The following is a 22,817-nucleotide window of genomic DNA, read 5'->3' on the forward strand; positions in this document are numbered from 1 at the left end:
TAAATCTAACATTTTTAGGGTACCTACCTGAATCAAATTTTTAACACAATCAATATTTGGCAGCACTAGGACATAAACCTAATTTTTCTTATTCCAACTCAAGTGCTCTTTCCCCTACATTGCCACGAAATAATGTTTTAAAGCAATCAATTTAAGCACACCCAGGAAGGAACATCACACCCATTGTGCCAGTGTATTCTCTATCTTTTCACAAACACACACACACACACACTTCCCTACTAATAGAAACGGACAGAAATTTTTATTTTCTGAAATAAAAAGAAAAATCACTGTTTTGACCTCTGCATTCTCGTAGCAAAATAGTCAATTAAAACAATGACAAAAAGTTTCTTGTTTCATTTCCACTGATAATAGCATTATTGAACTACTGAGCCATTACCTTGCACTCACTGTTCTTGGTGTTTTTCATTCAGTGTCTCAATCTTTACAATAACCTGCGAGTTAAGTATTATAATCCCCATTTTACAAATGAGCAGATGCTTTGACAGAGTAAATAACTTGGCACAGATCACATGGCTATTCCACTGCAGAGCTGGGATTCATACCCTAGTTTCTCTATGTATAATGCCTATTCTCCTTCATAATTTTTCTTATTAATAATTCTCTACATGATACATGGATAGAATTACTTGCAGGCTGTTACATGATTTGATAGCCCAAAGTAAGGATGGTGGCTGGAGATTGTGCACAAAGACATGGAGAAAATCAAGTTTTCTTCCTATTATCTACTAGCAGACTTTTTCTTTTAAGACGGTTTTAGTTCCTACTGTGTTATGGTTCCTCAAAAGTTTAAACAATAGGTCGAAGCAAACGAAATTATTGGTAGCAGTATTCATTCACCCAGCTATTCTGAGTTCAGTGAAAAATAATAAATTGACTCTCCTTTTTTAATGTTAACTGAAGCACTAGAGAGACCTCATGCAATTTAGAGAGTATGGAAAGAAATATGGACAGTGGCAAGTACGGTTAATTGAACATTTTATAGAACATTGAGAGAGTTCAGGGAAAGTGCGTTTCCCATTTTTTATCTTCCCATGTTTAATGAAAATCCACCTATTATGACTGCATAGAAAAAGAAGAAATAAAAGAGAATTATCATTTTTATTTCTACTTAGTAGCTCATCCAAGCATTTGAGTTTGTTGGGGCTAGAGGCAAAACATGTGGAGAGTCAGCTGAAAGACAGGAGAGAAAGCAAAGACAGCTGCCTTCAATCTCCCTCACACAAACTAAAACCTTCCTTTGTCTGGCTTCCCAGTTTAGCCTTTAAAGTATATTTTGAAATAGGCAAAGATTTCCCTTCAGTTCCCAGGACTCCTGTTTAATGCTTTATTTCTCTTCTGTCTTTCCAGTTAGGTGCCCCACTCCATTCTCCCTAGAGTATGTACTCTATGCCCAAATGAACTAAAAATGTACCTGATCAGCTCCGGTGGAATACGGTGTCGGATGGCACTTACATTTCATTGACGATAAAAATTGATAGGTTAGAATGAAGCCCTAGGATAAAATTTCAGAGAAGGTGATTATTAATTAGCAGCTGGGTTTTTTGAAAAGCAAGTACAGTCACAGTTACTACCTTTTTAACCTAATCATTACATCTTCAAATCAAATTTTCAGTAGCAAATTGTGTATAAATCTTATCAGTGATTTCATTTTATGCATATTCACTTTCTGATAATTAGGTAACTCTTCCATGAAACATTTTAGAGGACATTTTATTTAATTTTGTGTAGCTTATACATATTAGACCTTAAATGCATATTAGTAAGGAAAAAGAAAAATAGAGGAAGAATCCAAGGGAGGAAGAGAGAAACACTGAACTTTTAACAAGAAAAAACACTTTCAAGGGATTTCACCATTAAAGAATACTGAGATCCACCACCCTTCACCTCAGGAACCCCAGGTCCTAAAAAGAATAACAAAAGTAAAAACCTGATAGGCAGAACTCCTATTGGCCAGAATACTTTTCTGAATGTCAGACCACAATGCAGGGGCATACGGATAGAATCTTGGAAAAAGCATATTTTATTGATAGAACTCTGCTCACCAACACGCACGAAATGTTGAACATAAAAGGAATCTCAGGAGCATCCTGTCCAATCCTCAAACTTACCACTCAAGGAAGAAAGGAAGGGAGGGGTGGGGGGGGGGGGAGGCAGGAAGGGTACTGATGTTCACAATGATAAGGACTTGTTCAAGAACAGATAGCTAGGGTAACACTGAAACAACTCTATAGTCTCCATTTTATTCTCAGTCCAGAATTTTTTTCCCCATAGCTTCACTAGGATTTACTCTGCTTCAGTGATTTGGGCTTAAGCCCACTCATTTTCTAGATACACTCTCTGGAGAAGTTTGGCTGTCCTCACATCCATATGTTCTCTTACTACCTTCCCCCCCGCCCTTTTCTTAAGTTTATTTACTTGAGAGAGAGAGAGAGAGAGGCAGAAGAGAGGGAGAGAGAGAATCCCAAACAGGCTCTGCAATGTCAGCATGGAGCTGACCGCAGGGCTCGAACTCCGAACCATGAGATCATGAACAGAGCTGAAATAAAGAGTGGAACACTTAACCAACTGAGCCACCCAAGGACCCCTACCTTTTTTTTTTCTTAACCAAACAAGGCATCCACATCTCTATGATATTTGATTTCCAAGAATAAATAAAAATGTCAACACCACATGTCCTGGCCATTCTGCTTCTTCTCAGCTCCATTCTCGGCCCTTTTATTGCTCTGTTCTGCATACCGAGATAACTAATCCCCTAAATCACCTAGACACCCTTGCCAACTGACTTCTACCTGGGTTTGGCTAATGGAAGGAAAAAGTAAAAGATTAGAGAATGAGAGGAACACAGAAACAATGTTGTTTCCACAAAGTCCTCCTGCCCACAGCCCAGAGTGGCATCTATAACTACCTCTCCCAATGGCTCCAGCTCACTCAGAACAGCTCATCTCTTCTTAGACACAGAATAGTCCTCACCACAGATCTGGCTCCTACCTAATACATGGGTTTAAGAGCTCTGGTAACACATCTGTATAGAATGATTTCACAAAGTTGGAATAACTCTGACTTTGCCTTAATATCTTATACAATTTGGCAGTAGCTCAATATACCTAGTGTTTGACAAATTACAAGCCAGACAACTGTAGACATGTATGTGCCAACTTTAAGATGATATGTGTAGATCAAGACTATTCAGTAAGCTTGATTACCAATTGATTTGTCTTACAAAATAATTCCATATTATTCCTTCAAATATCAAGCATCCCTAGCATATTTAAAACATGATTTACCAAAACTTGTATTATGCTAGCAAACATTTCTTACCATGAGAAAAAATATCAACATTTGACATGTCATGTTTTAATTTATTAGGCTCCAGTTTTCTTGAGTTTGGAATGCCAAAATCTATAATGGAGGCTCTCCTACTGAAAGCATTATTCAGGTTAATATAGAATAAATAGCAAATATTTGGGTTATATTCTACTGTGGAGCATTTGCCTCATAAGTTTTCTTTCTCTCTTTTTTTAAGCTTATTTATTTATTTTGAGAGAGACAGAGAGAGAGAGACAGAGAGAGAGAGAGAATGAGTGGGGGAGGGGAAGAAAAAGAGGGAGAGAGAGAATCCTAAGCAGGCTCTATGCTGCCAGTACAGAGACCGATGTGGCTCGAACTCATGAACAGTGAAATCATGACTGAGCCAAAATCAAGAGTTAGACGCTTAACCAATTGAGCCACCCAGGTGCCCCTGCCTCGTTGATGTTCTTTTAAAATACTTATGTCAAGGACATTTAAAGAAGGAGGTATTCTAAAATAGTCAGAAGTGTGGAGAACAAAGATAGGACCTACAGATAGATTTAGGGCACCCCATTAGGTGTTTTCCTTTGCATCAATATAGCAGTCATAGGAAGCTATAGCTGAAAGTATTTGCCTTCTCATTATAATAAATGAAAAGTGTTTGACAAACTACACTCAACACTTCAGTCAAATCTGATAAATGTGCACTAATTTATTGACAGTGGTAGAGGAAAATAAAGGGAGAAGTATAAGGAACTTCGTCACCTCATTGTTACCTCTGTGTTGGCTCTGCTGAAAAAGCAGGGGGCGTCCTGTTGAGGGAACTACATCCATAAACACCTGGCAACAAACAGCCCAAGGCAGTTCTAGGAAGGACTCTAGAGAAGTAGCTTCGACAGGAATGACTTTCTGAAGTGAAGACGAAATAAAACCCCTACTTCCCAATAAATACTAAAGCAAAGTGACCTGTGGAAGTTTGGGAGTAAGGGAGGAGGGATTGGCGGAGGAGGCCGGAAATTAAATGACATAAGGTTTTGTCATATCTGTGCAAAAACATCAGAATTCTATTTGTCCATACAAGACAATCCATGTTTTTCCATGAAAACACATTAACAGTAAAATATTTACAAGGGTAATGAATGATTATAAATTTTGGTAAATTTCTCTTAGGAGAAAATCAAAGGTGCCAATTAATATTTAAGGTACATTCAAAAGTGAAAGAGGGGCACCTTGGTGGCTCAGTCAGTTAAGCATCTGACTTCAGCTCTGGTCATGACCCCACGGCTTGTGGGTTCAAGTCCCGCATAGGACTCTGTGCTGACAGCTTCAGATTCTGTGTCTCCCTCTCTTTCTGTCTTTCCTCCACGCCTGCTGTCTCTCTCTTAAAAATAAAATAAAGATTTTTTTTTTTTTTTTAAATGAAAGGAGGGCACCTGGGTGGTTCAGTCAGTTAAGCGTCTGACTCCTGATTTAGGCTCAGGTCATGATCTCACGGTTCGTGGCTTCAAGCCCCGCATCAAGTTTGCACTGACAGTGTGGAGCCTGCTTGGGATTCTCACTCTCCCTTTCTCTCTGTCCCTCCCCTGTGCTCACTCTCCCTTTCTCTCTCTCTCAAAAAATAAACTAAAAAAAATAAATAAATAATAAAAGAAGAGGAGACATAGCTTGGAGAAACATTATTGTAATGCCACTGGTTCACTAGGGGTGATTAGGTATATTTGTGGATACATGTTGCAGTGTATGCTATTTTCTCTTTTTTTTCAACGCGGCTGTCACCTTATCAACTACAGAGTTTGTAAAGGTTTGAATTCACATACACACCTATATGCACACACACTCATTGGTTTGTATAATTCAGTTTAATTTTCTGATGAAACTGACCTAGATAAAAATGCGATTTACAAAATACAAGATATAATTTTATTTTTTATTGCCTTCACTTCCCTGTTGACACTTAAGTTCTAAAACTCTGATTTTGGATATTTCTGTGTTACTTTTTCATTTACATTTCAAACACGTTAACAACTTTGTTAATTATTTGCAAATAGAAAGATGCAACACTAGAAATAGTAATCAGAGGGCAAGTCTGGAACTTGGAGATAATCATGATAATGAGAGAAATGAAATAATTCTCTAGTTTTATCCCTGTAGCTCCATCAAATGAACTCAATAGCAAAGGAGATGATAGTCCTCACCCTACCACAATTTGTAAATTTGAGTTGGTGAATTTAAATCCAGTAAGATATCTTTACATGCTTGTTTATCACACTGGTTTTTGTTACCAGGGAAAATCCAATGAGTCTAAACCCTGTATCTTTTACATGAAAGCTCTGCACCATAAGTGCAGTGGGCCATCTCACAACATCTACAATCCAACATGTAGGAAAATTTGCAATCAAATCACCAGAATGCTTTGCCAAGAGCTAAGCAGGGGAGGGGTTTGGAATAACATAAATGGAAATTACAATCAAGTGAGTAAATTAAAATTGCTTAAAGTTTCCTTCAAAGTCAACTTCAAAGTTATCTTGGAGAGTAAAACTCATATAGTAAGAGAAAGTGGGTAAAGATCTCAGATGAGAAACAGCCAATCTGATACCTTATCACATGTTCCAGGTCTGTTTATATGCTTACTACATAAAAGAAACAATGTGTTAGGCAAGAATACAGAATGATTTTATATATATATATATATATATATATATATATATATATATATGTATGTATACGTATATATACATATATATGTATACATATATCAGAACTCTGCACTGATTATATACATATACATATGTATATACATATACATATACATATACATATACATATACATATACATATACATATACATATACATGTTATATATATATGTAGATCATGGTATACTATATCTAGTGATGATGTCGGTAAAAGTACGTAGAAATTAAAGAGATTAACAGTGAAATAATGGTTTAACAGCTTTTCAACAATCTATCTGATGATTTTTACAAGAAGGAATACTTTTCAATAGAAAAAAAAAAGGTGAATATGGATGGAGCCAAATTTCTGAGAGTCACAACCACAGGAAAGCTAGCTTGCATCAAATTCATCAGGCTCCCAGCAGCTATGATGTCATATACTGAGAACTATGAACAATTTAACTCAAAAAATTTGCTTCTAGACCATCTCAGTATATTCAATAAGGTGGTAGAGATGGTAAATATGGGAATAGAGACTGATTTAAATAATTTATAAAGTTTCACCCATATCAAAACATGCAAGTTGAACACAAAAAATTGTTTTACTATAAAGATTTTTCCTATGGTTCAGGAAGGCATTGATTAGGCTTCTAATTTACTGCTGAAGTGTATTATATTTTCTGTGGAGGAAACAAAACTAAAATGACAAAGTTGATAATTTGTTAGTAACCTTATTAATGGAGTAATTCATATTATATGTTAACTAACTGGAATTAAAATAAAAACATAAAAAAATAGAGTAATTCATAAACCTAGTGTATCAAGCAAATATTCTCCCAAGACTGAATTCTCCCAATTGCTGAACCAATGGCATGCAAAAGTATTAATATTTTTTACTGCAAAACAGATGATTGTTAGGGTGAAAATGAAGTTTGAGAATTGGACATAGAGAGTTACTTGAGTCAGTATTAAAAATTAAGTGAGCAATTAAGAATCTAATTTTCCTTTTTTTTAATGTTCATTTTTGAGAGAGAGCGCACATGCAAGTGGGGGAGGGGCAGAGAGAGAGGGAACAGAGATTTTAAAGTGAGATCTGTGCTGATTATCAGTGAGCCTGATGTGGGGCTCAAACTCAGGAACTGAATCGTGAGATCATGACCTGAGCCGAAGTCAGATGCTCAACGGACTGAGCCACCCAGGGGCCCCTAAGAATCTTATTCTCACTAAAAAAAGTCCTTTGACAATCATTGTCCTGAATCAATAAAAGAGCCAGAGCTCAAATAACCTTTCAATTCACCATATAAAAAGTGGGTCTGATGTCTCAATAAGATGATAAAGATAGAAAAATTTCCACGAAGAACAGCTTTAAAACTTTGCATCATACCATTCTGGGTAGCTGTCTTCAGTGACTGAAGTGGTGAATCTGTTATCTGTATCTGTATTTTTATGGGAGTCTGGAATAAGGTGAAAAAATTACCTCAGGGGTGAATTTTAGATGTGGCTTCATTTCTTTATAATTCAGCCTAACAATCATAATGTGATAGACTCACCATAGAGTAGCATCCACAGTGAACTATCAAATGCAGGTAAAAGATCATTATTTTTCCTAATGGAGAACAATAAAATACTGCTTTATGTTGAAACACATTTAAATATATTTTGGAGTAGAACCAAACTAATGAGACTTACTGTGAAAGAAAGTGTTTCATGGGAATGCAAGCTGGTGCAGCCACTCTGGAAAACAGTATGGAGATTCCTCGAAAAACTAAAAATAGAACTACCCTACGACCCAGCAATTGCACTACTAGACATTTATCTACGGGATACAGGTGTGCTGTTTTGAAGGGACCCATGCACCCCCACGTTTGTAGCAGTACTATCAACAATAGCCAAAGTATGGGAAGAGCCCAAATGTCCATCGATGGATGAATGGATAAAGAAGATGTGGTATATATATACAATGGAGTATTACTCGGCAAGCAAAAAGAATGAAATCTTGCCATTTGCAACTATGCGGATGGAACTGGAGGGTATTATGCTAAGTGAAATTAGTCAGAGAAAGACAAAAATCATATGACTTCACTCATATAAGGACTTTAAGAGACAAAACAGATGAACCTAAGGAAAGGGAAGCAAAAATAATATAAAAACAGGGAGGGGACAAAACAGAAGAGACTCATAAATATGGAGAACAAACTGAGGGTTACGGGAGGGGTTGTGGGAGGGGGAATGGACTAAATGGGTAAGGGGCATTAAAGAATCTACTCCTGAAACCATTGTTGCACTATATACTAACTAATTTGGATGTAAATTTAAAAAATTAAAAATTAAATTAAAAATAAGTAAAGTAAAAAAAGGTGCTTCAAATGAATATGTGCTTATATTGCGTTACTTCAGGCAAAATCTCCAGATGTCGTTCTCTACCCTTACATATCTTTGACCATGAGGAGGTATTTTGTCAAAGCATGTGAAACATTAATGCAGTTGATGCAAAGTTGGATTAAAGCCCTATCTATGTTATTGACCAGTTCTGTGACTTTGGAAATACTAAACTCAGAATCTCAATTTCTCCATCTTCAGTAAAAGATAACATCTAATTCACAGAAATATTTTAACGATTAAATGTAACTGCAATATAAAAGTCAGGAAGCTTGCTAGGGAACAAGCACTGAGGCAAATAATGCCTATAGAATATGGTGAGTGCTGCATATAAATGACTTCAAAACTCTCTAAAAGTACCCAAGAAAGATGGCTGAATTTTTCACTGGGGATAAAGAAGTTACACAGAGAATGCATAATAAAGCACGTGGCCAGAGAAGTTCAGTAAGAAAGAACACAAGTAACCAAACAAAGGGAGTCATATAATGATGAGAGGATTTTCAGTAGGTGATGGTGACAAAATGTTGGATGAGGATTACAGATGAAGGTTCAGCTAATATGTCTTGTATGCATTTTGACTTTACATTATATAAAATAGAGAGTCGGTGGGAAAATATTTAAATTGAGAAATAATTGACATATAACACTATACATTTAAGGTGCACAAGGTGTTAATTTCATACATTCATGTATTGTAATATGATTACCACCTTAGTGCTGGCTAAATTTAACAGCCTTATCATATCACATAATTATCATTTCTTTTTTGTGGTGAGAACAATTAAGATCTAGTCTCTTAGCAACCTAGCTTCTTTGAAGCTTATAATACAGCATTGTTGACTACAGTCATTATGCTGTACATTAGATCTTTAATACTTCTTTATCTACTAGTCACAAGTTTGTACCCTTCAGCAACATCCATTGAGGACAGAATATTGCTTTTAGCAGTCTGGAGCATGGTGTAATAGGGAGACTTACAGATAAAGGAAACTGCCACAATAACCAATAGTCAAGAGAAGAAATGATGATAAAATGATAAAACAACAATTTAGATAATATTAGGGTCAAAAAACACTTTTCTAAAATTTAAGAACACATAAGAAAATGAGAAAAATGTAAGGCAATACACCAAATATAAGCAAAGATACACTCAGAAGAAAATTTATTACAAATTCATAATCTAGCTTTTTAAAAATAAGGTAATCATTGACCTAGGGAAATTATAAAAATAATTAAGTTAAAAAAATAAGAGTAAAGGGGCACTTGGGTGGCTCAGTCAGTTAAACTTCCTCAGATAGGTCATGATCTCATGGTTTGTAGGTTCGAGCCTCACATCGGGCTCTGTGCTGACAGCTCAGAGCCTGGAGCCTGCTTTGGATTCTATGTCTCCCTTTCTCTCTGCTCCTCCCACGCTCACACTCTGTCTCTCTCTCTCAAAAATAAATAAAAAATATTTTTAAAAATAAGAGTAAAACTAAATTTGATTCAAAATGAAAATAAAATGAATCCAAGAGCTTATATTTTCTTTAAAAAATAATGTTGTTAATAAATCTCTAGAAACTCTAGTCAAAAATAAAAGGTAAATAAAATTAAACATGGAAAAGTTTGTCTGATAAGTAGAAGGATTGTTCTTTCAAATTACCAGTATATTAAATGCAAAATTGTATGTTAATATATTTGAAAAGAAATTCATGAAGTAGATAATTTTCTGGGAAAAAAAGTATAAAAGCAACCCAAGTGTCCATCAAAAGTCCATCAATACATGAATGCATAAAGATGTGGCATATTACACACACATACATACACACACATACACACAAATATTACTCAGCCATAAAAAAGAATGAGATCTTGCCATTTGAAAAAACATGGATGGACCTACAGAGTATAATGGTAAGTGAAATAAGTCAGACAAAGACAAACACATGATTTCACTCAGATGTGGAATTTAAGAAACAAAACAGATGAGCAAAGAAAAAAAGACACAAACAAAAATGCAGACCTTTAAATACAGAGAACAAACTGGTGGTTGCCAGACAGAAGGTGGATGGGGAGGTGGACGAAATAGAGGATTAAGAGTACACTTACTGTGATGAGAACTGAGTAATATACGGAATTGTCGAATCATTATATTGTACACCTGAAACTAATATAGCACTGTATGCTATGTATACCTCACATTTAAAAAAGAGAACTAATACAGTTGACATACAGAATGCAAAAAAAAAAAACTTTCAGGGCACCTGGGCGGCTTAGTCAGTTAAGCAGCCTACTCTTGATTTCAGCTCAGGTCATGATCTTGCAGTTAGCGGGAATGAGCCCTGCATGGGCTTCTCTCTCTCTCCTTCTCTCTTGCCCTCCCCTGCTGGTGCGCTACTCTCTCTCTCTCTCTCTCTCAAAATAAATAAAGGTTTAAAAATGCAATAAAAAAAAAAGATTTCATTTATAATGAACTACCAAAGCATATAAAAAAGCTACCAAAAACTGCATAAAATATCTAAGAATAATGCTAATAATAAATATGTGGCCCCATCGAAAGCTCCCAAACGTTACTGAGAATAAATCTAAATAAAATCATTCTAGAGGCATCTAATGGGACTAAAAATAACAGGGAATGAGCTAACTTTGCCAAATCTTATCCAAGTAGAAATATTAGATTATTTGAAACTCACAGATTATTGAAAATGGAAAATAACTGAAAATAATAACAGTATTACGTAGTGCTTACTTTGTGTGTCGGCACTTTTACATATATAACCCACATAATCTTCATCTCTGTCACAGAGGTGCATATAATACTTTTCTGCATTTTATGCAGCAGGAAATGAAAACTCATAAAAGGGAATTGTTCAAGATCACATAGCTAGTAGATTTTGGAACCAGGAATTAAATCCCTGACTCTAAAACCCACACTCTGACCTGCTATGATGGGGACCTCAATCCCCAAAATCAGAGACAGGTCGAATAAGGATGAACATGTCTTTGAAATATGGAAAATGCTTATAATGTTAAATGAAAAGAAACAAGTACTACATTATAAACAATATAATCACAATTTTATTATTTTTGCCCATTTGTATGTTTGTATGAAGAAAGGACACATTAGAAAATATTGGACAAGGATGCCTGGGTAACTCTGTAGGTTAAGCAATCGGCTCTTGATTTTGTGTCAGGTGATGATCTCAGGGTCGTGAGATGGGCCCCTCAGAGGGCCGGGCACTGGGTATGGAGACTACTTGAGATTCTCTCTTTGCCCCTCCCCCACATATTCTCTCTCTCTCTCTCTCTCTCAAAAAAAAATTGGACAGAACTACATCAAACATGTTAACTGTGGTTTGAGGTAAGATTCTACCTAATTTTGAGCTTTTTAAAATACATTCCAAGTTTTTAGTAAGCAACAGGTAGTATCTGTATTAGAAAATAAACAATAAGGCTGAATGTTAAAAATAGGGATAAATGGTGACCATAGATATAAAAAGGTAAAAATGTTTTAAAAATATATTTTATGGGGTGCCTGGGTGACTCAGTCAGTTAAGCCTCTGACTCTTAATTTCAGCTCAGATCATGATCTCATGGCTTGTGAGTTCAAACCTTGCATTGGGCTCCACGCTGACATCGTGGAGCCTGCTTGGGATTCTCTCTCCCTCTTTCTTTGCTCCTCCCTGGCTCCAGCTCATGCTCTCTCTCTCTCTCTCTCTAAAATAAATAAACCTTAAATTAAAAAAAATAAAATAATATTTCACTTTCACTTAACTGAGTCATTCAGACATAGAATGTTTCCCTCTTTAACATTTGCAAAGCATATGAAATCAACTAACAGCCAATCATAACCAAAGCTAAAAATACCCCCCCAATCCAATTCTCACCGGACTCTCCCCTCCTGCTCCCAGACATATGATGCTATAAGCTAAGAGGAATTAAATTTATGAAATATATATTTAGAGGAAAACTCCAAAAAGTTACATATTTACACATTTCAAATAGTATAAAAAGTCTGTTTTAGCCTTTTATTATTCAATTAGTATACACAAATCAGCAAATTATGCACCAATCTGTCCAATTATAGATTGCATAATCCTAGGGCTCACTGCAGGCTTTTTCTAAGCATATTTCTCCAGTGTGGGAAATGAAAGAAAATAAAGCAACTCAAAAACCTTTATATTGTTTTATAACTAAATGGAAACAACAAATAAGCTAGAATATTTTATCTTTTTATTCAAATACTAAAATCTTATTTTTATTATTAAAAGTGCAATATTACTGAAATTTTAATCTAATGAACACTCCACGATAATGATTGATTTAAGCGCCCCTTCAGTACCCTTCTTGGCCTCAAAAACAAAGCCCCCTCAAAAAACATGGATGTTTAACTGTATAATTATCTGGTTGGGTATCCCTTCCAAGGTCCACTTCTCCTAACTCACAGGTCTCGAGTGAAACCTGGAAACCACAAATTGTTCTGCAGTAATAGAATCTTGCCATAATGAAAGTGTCAGTGCCGGCCTGTATCTGCAACCACAGCCACTTTCAGCTTTCAGTTTTTATTTAAAAGGCTTAATTGGAAGTTTTTATTACTCCCAATTAGGCTTTTTAATTAAAAGGAAAAGTTGAAAGAGGCTGCAGGCAAATACGGCGGAAACCCATATCAGCATAAAATCAAAGGAAATAAAAACAAAACGACGCTACTGTAAAACTGCACTAACGGGCGAAGCTTTCAATAATGTTTACCTCTGGTCATATTTAATGTTATGATGATTAGCACATTGACAGTGATGAAGTGGACATGACTGATTGGAAAACCAGAGTGTGTCTAGTGTAACAATAAAATTCATCAAAATGATACTTAAAACACCACATTAGCATTCAAGGCAAAAATCTAACCAAAATGCACAGTTGACAATTCAAGTAGTTAGCAACTCTAATTCACCAACATGGTACTAACTCTACACACTAATGCAGACTCTTAAAATCTCTTTAACAAGCGGAATACTACGTAGAAACAATGTGGATAAGTGTTTATTGTTGTAAGATGATTAGCTTTTGAATGTCTTAAAGTATTTTTTCTTCTGTATAAAACCTTAGCTTGTCATGATTGTCGAGTTTTGCCCTAGTGATGGTTTTTTAATTCAAAATGAAATTACAAGTTGCATTCACTTCTATTTTTGCCATCTTTTAAATTTCACGTAATGTCTTTAGAGCAAAATAAGCTTCTTATATGAAGGTGAGTTCATCCTCAGAGGTAACAAGAGTATGTAGAGATATTAGATCCATATAAGACATGATTTTATAACCAATAAACTTGGCTATTTATCCTGAATTTTATAAATGGTACCAAGAGTCGGAAGAAGATATTTAAAATGACTCTTATGTAAGCTGCGATACTAAAGAAGTTATTTCTTCATATGTCAGCTTTCCAACTCACAGATTAGGTTAATATTTGCTCCCAAATCACACCTACCAAATTCTCCCCAAATTTGGGGGAATAAAATACAAATGTCTATGCAGATGGGGTAAATTTTAGTATGACATCAAGGCTGACAGAAATCTTTGTGATTTATGTCCAGTCATTTAGGGAGCTCCTATTTGGGCAGTTGAAATCTTGACTGAAAGGTAACGCCTTGTAAGGCAGCCCCCTCTGCCTTTTTCTAGAGACAATAATCACGTATAATCTCTTTTAGGAGAAGACATGCACTAAACTTGTGCAAGACTGAAAAGAAGCAGTGGGTATCATTACTGTGTATGTCATGGATTATAGACCTCTTTGCCTCCCTGCCTCGACTTTTGTCCCCCACAATTCATTCTCCACATATCAAATTTTTGTAAGGCATAAATCAAGTCAGGTAATTCCCTCGCTTTACAAACTCTTTTATAGCTACTTATAGTGGCTAGAATAAAATACAAACTCATAAGCATGGCCTATAAAAGCCCTGACTGATCTGGCTCATGATTTTAACCTTATCTTGAGTCTACTCTTTAGGTTGTTTATTTGAGAGATTTCTATTCATCCCTATGAACTTCCCTGTTAGAAGTGCTTTTGTTGCATCCTATTAGTTCAGGTATTATTGTTTTCCCATTTTTGTTTGTTTCAGTATTTTTCATATCAACTTTGACTCACTGGTTGTTGAGGAGTGTATTATTTAATCTCCACATATTTGTGAATTTTACACTGTTTTTCCAGGTATTGAATTCTGATTTCATATCTCTGTGGCCAGAAAAAGTACTTGGTATAAATTCAATCTTTTTAAATGATAATACTTGTTTTGTTACCTAACATATGACCTTACCCTGGAGACGGTTCGTGCTTTAAAAGAATGTGTATTCAGGGGCGCCTGGGTGGCTCCGTTGGTTGAGCATCTGACTTCAGCTCAGGTCATGATCTCACGGTTCATGAGTTTCAGCCCTGCATCGGGCTCTGTGCTGACAGCTTGGAGCCTGGAGCCTGCTTCAGATTTTGTGTCTCCCTCTCTCTCTGCCCCTCCCCTGCTCACACTCTGTCTCTGTCTCTCTCAAAAATAAATAAAACGTTAAAAAAAATTTTAAAAAAAGAATGTGTATTCAGATGCTATGGGAAGGAATGTTCTGTATATGTCTGTTTGGTCCATTTGATCAAAAGTATAGTTCAAGTCCAACATTTCCATTCTGATTTTCTCTCTGAATGATCTATCCATTATTGAGGGTGGGATATTAAAATCCCTTAGTATTACTGTAGTGTTGTCTATTTCCCCTTTCAGATCTGTTATTATTTGCTTAATACATTTAGATGTTTCAATGTTGGGTGTATATATTTACAATTGTTATAGACTCTTGATAATTTGGCCCATTTATCATCATAAAATGACCTTTTTCACTCTTACTACTACTGTCTTTGTCTTAAAGTCTATTTTGTCTGATGTTATGTCTGATGTCTATAGTTACCCCTGCTCTCTTTTGGTTGCCACCTGCATGGAATATCTTTTTCCTTCCCTTCACTTTGAGCCTATGCGTGTCCTTAATTCTGAAGTTAGTGTGTTATTGGCAGCATGTAGTTGGGTCTTATATTTTATCCATCCAGCTGCCCTGTGACTTTTGATTGGATGATTCAATCCACTTATACTTAGAGCAATTATTGATAGATGAGGACTTACCAAAGCCACTATATTGGGTTTTGGCAGTTTTGTAGTTTCCTTGTTCTTTTCTTCTTCTCTTGCTGTCTTCCTTTGTGAACTGACAATTTTCCATAGTGGTATGCTTTGATCCTCTTTATCTTTTGTGTATCTACTGTAGTTTTGCTTTGTAGTTACCATGATGCTTACATAAAAAAGCTTATTAGATGTTAACAGTCTACTTTATGCTTTTAACAACTTTGATCATGCACAAAAATTCTACTCTGCTAGCCCCCTTTTTATGTTTTTAATGTCACACTTTACCTATTTTATATTGGTGTGCTTTAACAAATTATTGTAGTTATAGTTATTTTTAATGTGTATTTATTTATTTTGAGAGAGAGAGAGAGCATGAGCTAGGTAGGGGCAGAGAAAGAGGGAGAGAGAGTGAAGGAGGTGGGAGAGAATCCCCAGCAGGCTCCGCACTAACAGTGCAGAGCCTGATGCAGGGCTCCATCCCACGAACTGTAAGACCATGACCTGAGTCAAAATCAAGAGTTGGACACTCAACTGCCTGAGCCACCCAGGTGCCCTGATAGTTTTTTTATTTTTTTTATGTTTATTCATTTTTTTTTTTAACGTTTATTTATTTTTGAGACAGAGAGAGACAGAGCATGAACGGGGGAGGGTCAGAGAGAGGGAGACACAGAATCTGAAACAGACTCCAGTCTCTGAGCTGTCAGCACAGAGCCCGACGCGGGGCTCGAACTCACAGACCGCGAGATCATGACCTGAGCCGAAGTCGGCCGCTTAACCGCCTGAGCCACCCAGGCGCCCCTGTTTATTCATTTTTGAAAGACAGAGGGAGACAGAGCACAAACAGGGGTGGGGCGGAGAGAGAAGGGGACACAGAATCTGAAGCAGGCTCCAGGCTCTGAGCTGTCAGCACAGAGCCCAACGCGGGGCTTGAACTCACAAACCGCGAGATCATGACCTGAGCCAAAGTCGGACGCTCACCTGACTGAGCCACCCAGGTGCCCCTCTGATAGTTATTTTTAATACTTTTATCTTTTAACCTTTTTACTAGAGTTATGTGGTTAACACATCACCATATTACAGTAGTAGAGTATTCTGAATTTAAATATATACTTACCTTTCTCAATATGTTGTATATTTTGCCTTCATGTTACTGATTAGCATTCTTTCATGTTAACTTGAAGAACTCCTTTCAGCATTTCTTATAAGACAGGTCTAGTGGTGATGAACTCCCTTAGCTTTTTTTGTCAGGGAGGATCTACACGGAGGATCTAACTACAAAGCAAAACTACAGTAGATACACATAGATAAAGAGGATCAAATGTCTCCTTCATTTCTGAAGGACCACTTTGACAGATAAAGTATTCCTTTTTGGCAGTTTTTCTCCTTCAGCATTTTGAATGTATCTTCCCACTCTCTCGTGGCCTAGCTTAAGGTTTCTGCTGAGAAACTCACTGATAGCCTTATGCAGATTCCAATGTAAGTGACAAGCTTCTTTTCTCTTGCTGCTTTTATGATTCTTTATCTTTGATTTTCACCAGTTTTATTGTAATGTGTCTTGGAGAAGATCTCTTTAAGTTGAGATCGGGGATCAGTAAACCTCATGAACTTGGATGTCCATATCTATCCCTAGATTTGGGAAGGTCTCAGCCATTATTTTTTTAAGTAAGTTTTCTGTCCCCTTCTCTCTTTTCCTGGGACTCCAATAATTCAGATTGCTTCTCTTGATGGTATCCATAGTTCACATGGCTATCTTCACTCTTTTTCACTCTTTTCCCTTTGTTCTCTCATGACTTCAAAGTTCTTGTCTTCTACTTTGCACATTCTTTTTACATTTGATGCGTTCTGTTACCGATGCCCTCTATTGAATTTATCATTTCATGTATTATAGTCTTCAACTCCAGAATTTCTGTTTGGTTCCTTTTCGTTATTTCTATATCTCTGTTAAACTTCTCATTTTGCTCATCTATTGTTTCCCTAATTTTGTTTAATTGTCTTTCTGTGTGTCTTTTTTTTTTTTTTTTTGTAGTATATTGAGCTTCCTTAAAACAGCTATTTTTATCAGATAAATTGCAGATATTTATGAACTTGGGGTTAGTTACTGGCAAATTGTTGTGATCCTTTTGCAGTGTCATTTCCTTGATTTTTCATGTTCCTTGAAGTCTTGAGCTGCTGCCTTCACGTTTGAGGTAGCATCCACCTCCTCCAATCTTTACTGACTGGTCTTGGAGAGAAATACCTTTTGTCAGTCCTGCTAGGGATTCTGAGGCTTTCTCAGGTCTTCTACAGATATAAATAGTATTACTGTCTTAATTTTCTAATGTTGTAACAAATTACCACAAACGTAGTGACTCAAAACAACACATTTATTACCTTACAATTCTAGGAGGTTCAGAAGTCTGACATAGCTCTCAGAGAAGTAAAATCAGAATGTTTGCAATGCTCTGTTCCTTTCTAAATGTTTGTATCCTCCAAAAATTTCTATGTTGAAATCCTAATGTGATGCAATTTGGAAGTGGAGCTTTTTGGAGGTGCTTAGGTCATGAAGGTAGAGCCCTCATGAATAGGACCAGTGCTTTTATGAAAGGAACCCTACAGAGCTCTGTAGGCCCTTCTGCCATATGAGGTTATAACAAGAAGTCTATGGCCCTCACTTGATCATGCTGGTATCCTGATCTTAGTCTTTCATCCTCCAGAACTGTGAGAAATACATTTCTGTCATTTATAAGTGTTTTGTCTTAGCAACCTAAACAAACTAAAACACTTTCTGAACCCTCTAGAAGAGAATCTGTTTCCTTGTATTTTCCAGTTTCTAGAGGATACCTACTTTTCAGCTCACAGCCCCCTTCTTCTATCTTCAAAGCCATAATTTCAAATTTCTTTGACCCTTCTTCCATCATCACATTTGTATCTTTAACCACAGCCAGGAAAAATGCTCCTCCTTTTATTTATTTTTTTTTTTTATTTATTTTTTTTTTTTTATTTTAAATTTTTTTTTTCAACGTTTATTTATTTTTGCGACAGAGAGAGACAGAGCATGAACGGGGGAGGGGCAGAGAGAGAGGGAGACACAGAATCGGAAACAGGCTCCAGGCTCTGAGCCATCAGCCCAGAGCCTGACGCGGGGCTCGAACTTGCGGACGGCAAGATCGTGACCTGGCTGAAGTCGGACGCTTAACCGACTGCGCCACCCAGGCGCCCCTGCTCCTCCTTTTAAAGACTGATGTGATGAGGATGGAGCCACCCCAATAAGCCAGGATAACCAAAACCCAGTCCCAAGATCTTTAATCTCAATCACATCTGAAAAATCTCATTTCATGGTAAGATAATACATACACAGGTTCCAGAGATTCAATGTAGGTGTATTCTGTCTTCCCTAATTATCTTCTTGAGTCTCAATTCTCTCACTTTTGTAACAGGAGAAATAATACTTCCTACTTTATAGGGTTATAAGGATAAAATGTGATTATACAAAAGAAGCAATTGGCCCAGAATCTACATATAACTGTGGCTTTAAAACTGTTAGCTACTTTCATAAATAATAACTTGTCCCCGCCATGCCCACTCACTTCTAACAAAATCTACTTTCTCCTACCACAAAATAGTCAGTGTCATTGATTTTGAAACTTTACCTATGACAGATTCTTTTCTACTCTCAGAAGACAATTTTTTTTCTGCTTCTATAGGTTAATCTTAAATCTTTCACAAGCATTTCCCCCCTAAATAAGCAGGAGAGGTGGTACCAGGGGTTATAACTCTACAAATGAAATTTTCAAAAACCACTGCTCACTAATGGGTCCTAAACCCCTGAAAAACATCTTTTATGACAATTCATGGCTACTTTTCAATCCAAATAAACCTCACACTAAAATTCATCATTAACACATGTCTCTTTCCCCTAGGCCCAGAGCTGAAAGCAGTGAGGCAGACAGCCAATCACCAGCTACTTTCGGAGGGCCTGGTGTTACAGTATAACCAGATTGTCAAGGTTCACCTAGAGGATTACCTGCTAAATCACAAGTTTAAAGAAAACAATTTGGAGTTACCCAAGAGGAAACAACACACTTACTTATCTCCAGACTCTCCACACAGACTGTATTAAATTTTCCATAACCAAATTTACTGCAGGACTGAGAACAAGCATGTGATATCTCTGCTGAAAGTTCTTGATATTTGAAACTGCCTTTTATAAAGAAGCTTAAGACGTAAGGTGCAATTCCCTATCTCTTTGGCAAAACTCATTTTTCCCATTGGGGAAAATTGCTTGACCATCTAATTGTTCCAGAGTACAAGGTAAAAATAAGTTCAAAACACAGGACCTAAATTAAACTAGATGATACCGCTCACTGTCAAGATTTTTTTTGAACACTATATTTGCAACGTTTATTTATTTTTGGGACAGGGAGAGACAGAACATGAATGGGGGAGGGTCAGAGAGAGAGGGAGACAGAGAGTCGGAAACAGGCTCCAGGCTCTGAGCCATCAGCCCAGAGCCCGACGCGGGGCTCGAACTCACGGACCGCAAGATCGTGACCTGGCTGAAGTCGGACGCTTAACCGACTGCGCCACCCAGGCGCCCCGAACACTATATTTGATATCATCAAACTGTTCAAGAGTACTTTTAGCACCAATATCTGTGACATTTCTAAATCCATAAAATACAAGTACTCAAACAAGTGGAGGAAAAAAGAAATAAAAGATGGCATAAAAATTGCTTTCTTAACAATTTCCTAATTAAATATACATTGGAATATAGCGATCATTGAGCCAAACTGGTAATGAACTCTTAGGGAACTACTCAGCATTTTTCCAACACTCGGTAGGCACAGCATTAGGTGTATGGTGTAGGAATTTAGAAAACGATAGAATTCAGTGAGATAGATTTGTTGTAGTCAACATTCACAGATGCTAAAAAAGAAAGCATACTGTGTTTGAAAAGGGCACCTCAATTCCCATCCCTGCCTATCAAGTGAAAGGGAAAATATATGAGGATATCAATTGTGAAATGTCAGCATACTAAGTAGGGTATATAGCTCATGTTTCTTGATATGAAAGGGAAAGACCTCAGTGAATGCTATTTGAAAGTCCATCTGCCAGTTATACTGTACCTTCCCATGTTCTATAAAGCCACTCAGGGGAGATGTGCAGAGTGGAGAAGAGCTATCGCAATACATCACCCATCACCACCCACAGCAGTTCATGGGAGTGCTGGAGAAAACTGGATGTACTAGAAAAAATGAATTTAGAAATAAAAAAGAAGAGCTTCAGAATTTCCACAAGAAAAGGAAAAGAACAGAAGTAAATGATAGGGCTACCTTATCCAATGAGATAAGCACGCATGAATGAATGCATATATTACAAGATTTTTTACTAAGCCTAAAACATTGTGATGAAATATAAAAAGGGCCTATATCTTTTGTTGTCCCAATCAAAGTGGGGGGGGGTGGGGATGGGGAGAGAAATGAGCTAGTCCAAAGTGACAGTGCTAGCAGCAGATAATGAAAGCTTGAAATTGAAATGGTGATAAAAACTGTGTGTAAATCCTATAGATTAGATGCATATTTATTTCAGTTACATTTCAGATTCTACTGAAGAGCATGTAACATCTTAAGAATAATTTAAAAATCCCTCATCTTTTCATTTCAAAAGAAAAAAAGGGAGGAATAATCTCCATGGATGAATCTGAATTCATGAATGGCAATAGTTATATCTTAACGTGTTTCTCAAACCAAAGGACCCCCTAATCACTTCCGAGATTTAACAAGATGACATCAAGCTATGAACAGGATCATTTCACACACAACAATATCACAGTCTACCTCTGGGGAGAAAGTGCAGCAACATTATACAATTTAAAAGTGCATGTGAAAAGGGAAAGTGTAACCAAACTACCCAGAGTATGTGACTGAACATCATAAGGTTAATAATGTGTAAAATTTAGCCAAAATCCTGCTGCCCATAGCAGGTATTTTATCTTTTCTTAGAATGTTTAGATGGCTGGAAACTTTTAAAGATAGGACACTGTCATTTGAAATGGATTTTTCTTTAAAAAGATGGTTTTGATATATCACTACACAGCTCCAAAAGTAAATGGGCACCCAAGTGCAAAAAGGGCTCCCAGGAAGACACATTTTCAATACTGACCTGGCCAAGTGTAAGACTGTGGAAAATATATTGAAGTTTGATTTGATGGTCGTCTCCAAAAAAAAAAAAAAAATCCTCTCTCATTGTATCAATGCAAGATAGTGGCATTTGTTTACACTCAATCAATGGAGTGATTTCTTATACTGTAGTATATATCTCATTACCCTGTCTTATTAGGCTAATGATAATTTGGACTAAAATTTACATCTATGAAGTACAGTGGCTTGAGACAGTATAAAAAATATACCTAGTTAATGAAACTCAAAACTTTTATTTGTTTTCTCTTAATCATTTGGATAAGTTGTCTAAAATACTGTCCTCTTCTACTCCATCTTTTGAAATAAATCTGACTGAATACATTTGATTCATTTTTCAGTTGTGTCTCCCCTACCATTTCATATTAATCTGCCATCCTATTTATAGAATAGAGAAATAAAAAAATACACCCCATATTTTAATAATATAAAATGATGGCAGAAAAACATTAGAGGGCAAAATATGTTTCTTTTTTTCATTCCTTCCTTTTAACCAGTTTGGGGGGGGTGGGGGGGGGAGTCTGTCTTGATTGAGCTTTTAATTAGTTAATCTCCCAAACAGGTAAGTCAGTGCTGTTAAGTGCTATTCTGGTTTCAAATAATTACCTGAAAATGAGTGCCTGGGGTTGGATTAACTATAGCCTCATTAGCATTCATCACTATTGCTATAGCACGAAGTGAAAGAAAAATAAAATGAAGAGAGGAGATAAAACTACAAAACCAAAATGAACACAATTTTTTAAAAATCCTGGCACTAGCCATCTTCTCCTTGAACACTTACTCACTGTATAGACTGTCATGGTCACATAAAAGCCCATTCTTGAAACAGACTCATCTGGCACAAATTTTGTACTTGTTTCTGTCTTACATGCAGAGATTCTCACACTTTAGTGGGCACCAGAACCACCTGGGGAGCTTATTAAAAGTTAAGATTCCCAGGACTCAAAAGATTCTGAGGCAGCATGTATACTTTGGGGTCAGAAATTTCCAAACACTGCAGCTGATTCTCATGAGGGCATCAATACATCATATATGGAAAAATACTACCCTAGGGCCTATGGACTATATGTAGCCTCTTCTATACACCTAAAGAAAGAAAGATTTTCTACATATACTCTACATTTCTGTAAGGTAGAAATACAGTCACAATTTCA

General features: G+C 36.6%; 2 long non-coding RNA genes across 3 annotated transcripts in view; one reads left to right on the forward strand and one right to left on the reverse strand.

The window, feature by feature from the left end:
- LOC147572015 (uncharacterized) overlaps window positions 1-22,817 on the reverse strand; it is a 546,875-nt gene that overhangs the window by 397,039 nt on the left and 127,019 nt on the right. For both annotated transcript variants that reach the window (XR_015247038.1, XR_015247039.1), the window contains exon 3: window positions 1,436-1,516. This is a non-coding gene — a long non-coding RNA (uncharacterized LOC147572015). The remainder of the gene's footprint in view (window positions 1-1,435; window positions 1,517-22,817) is intronic.
- LOC147572016 (uncharacterized) overlaps window positions 1-22,817 on the forward strand; it is a 463,768-nt gene that overhangs the window by 184,818 nt on the left and 256,133 nt on the right. The window lies entirely within an intron of this gene.

The sequence above is a fragment of the Puma concolor genome, chromosome F2 (genome assembly GCF_028749965.1).
Source record: "Puma concolor isolate L17-30 chromosome F2, mPumCon1.1.hap2, whole genome shotgun sequence".
In the NCBI taxonomy this organism is placed as follows: Eukaryota; Metazoa; Chordata; class Mammalia; order Carnivora; family Felidae; genus Puma; species Puma concolor.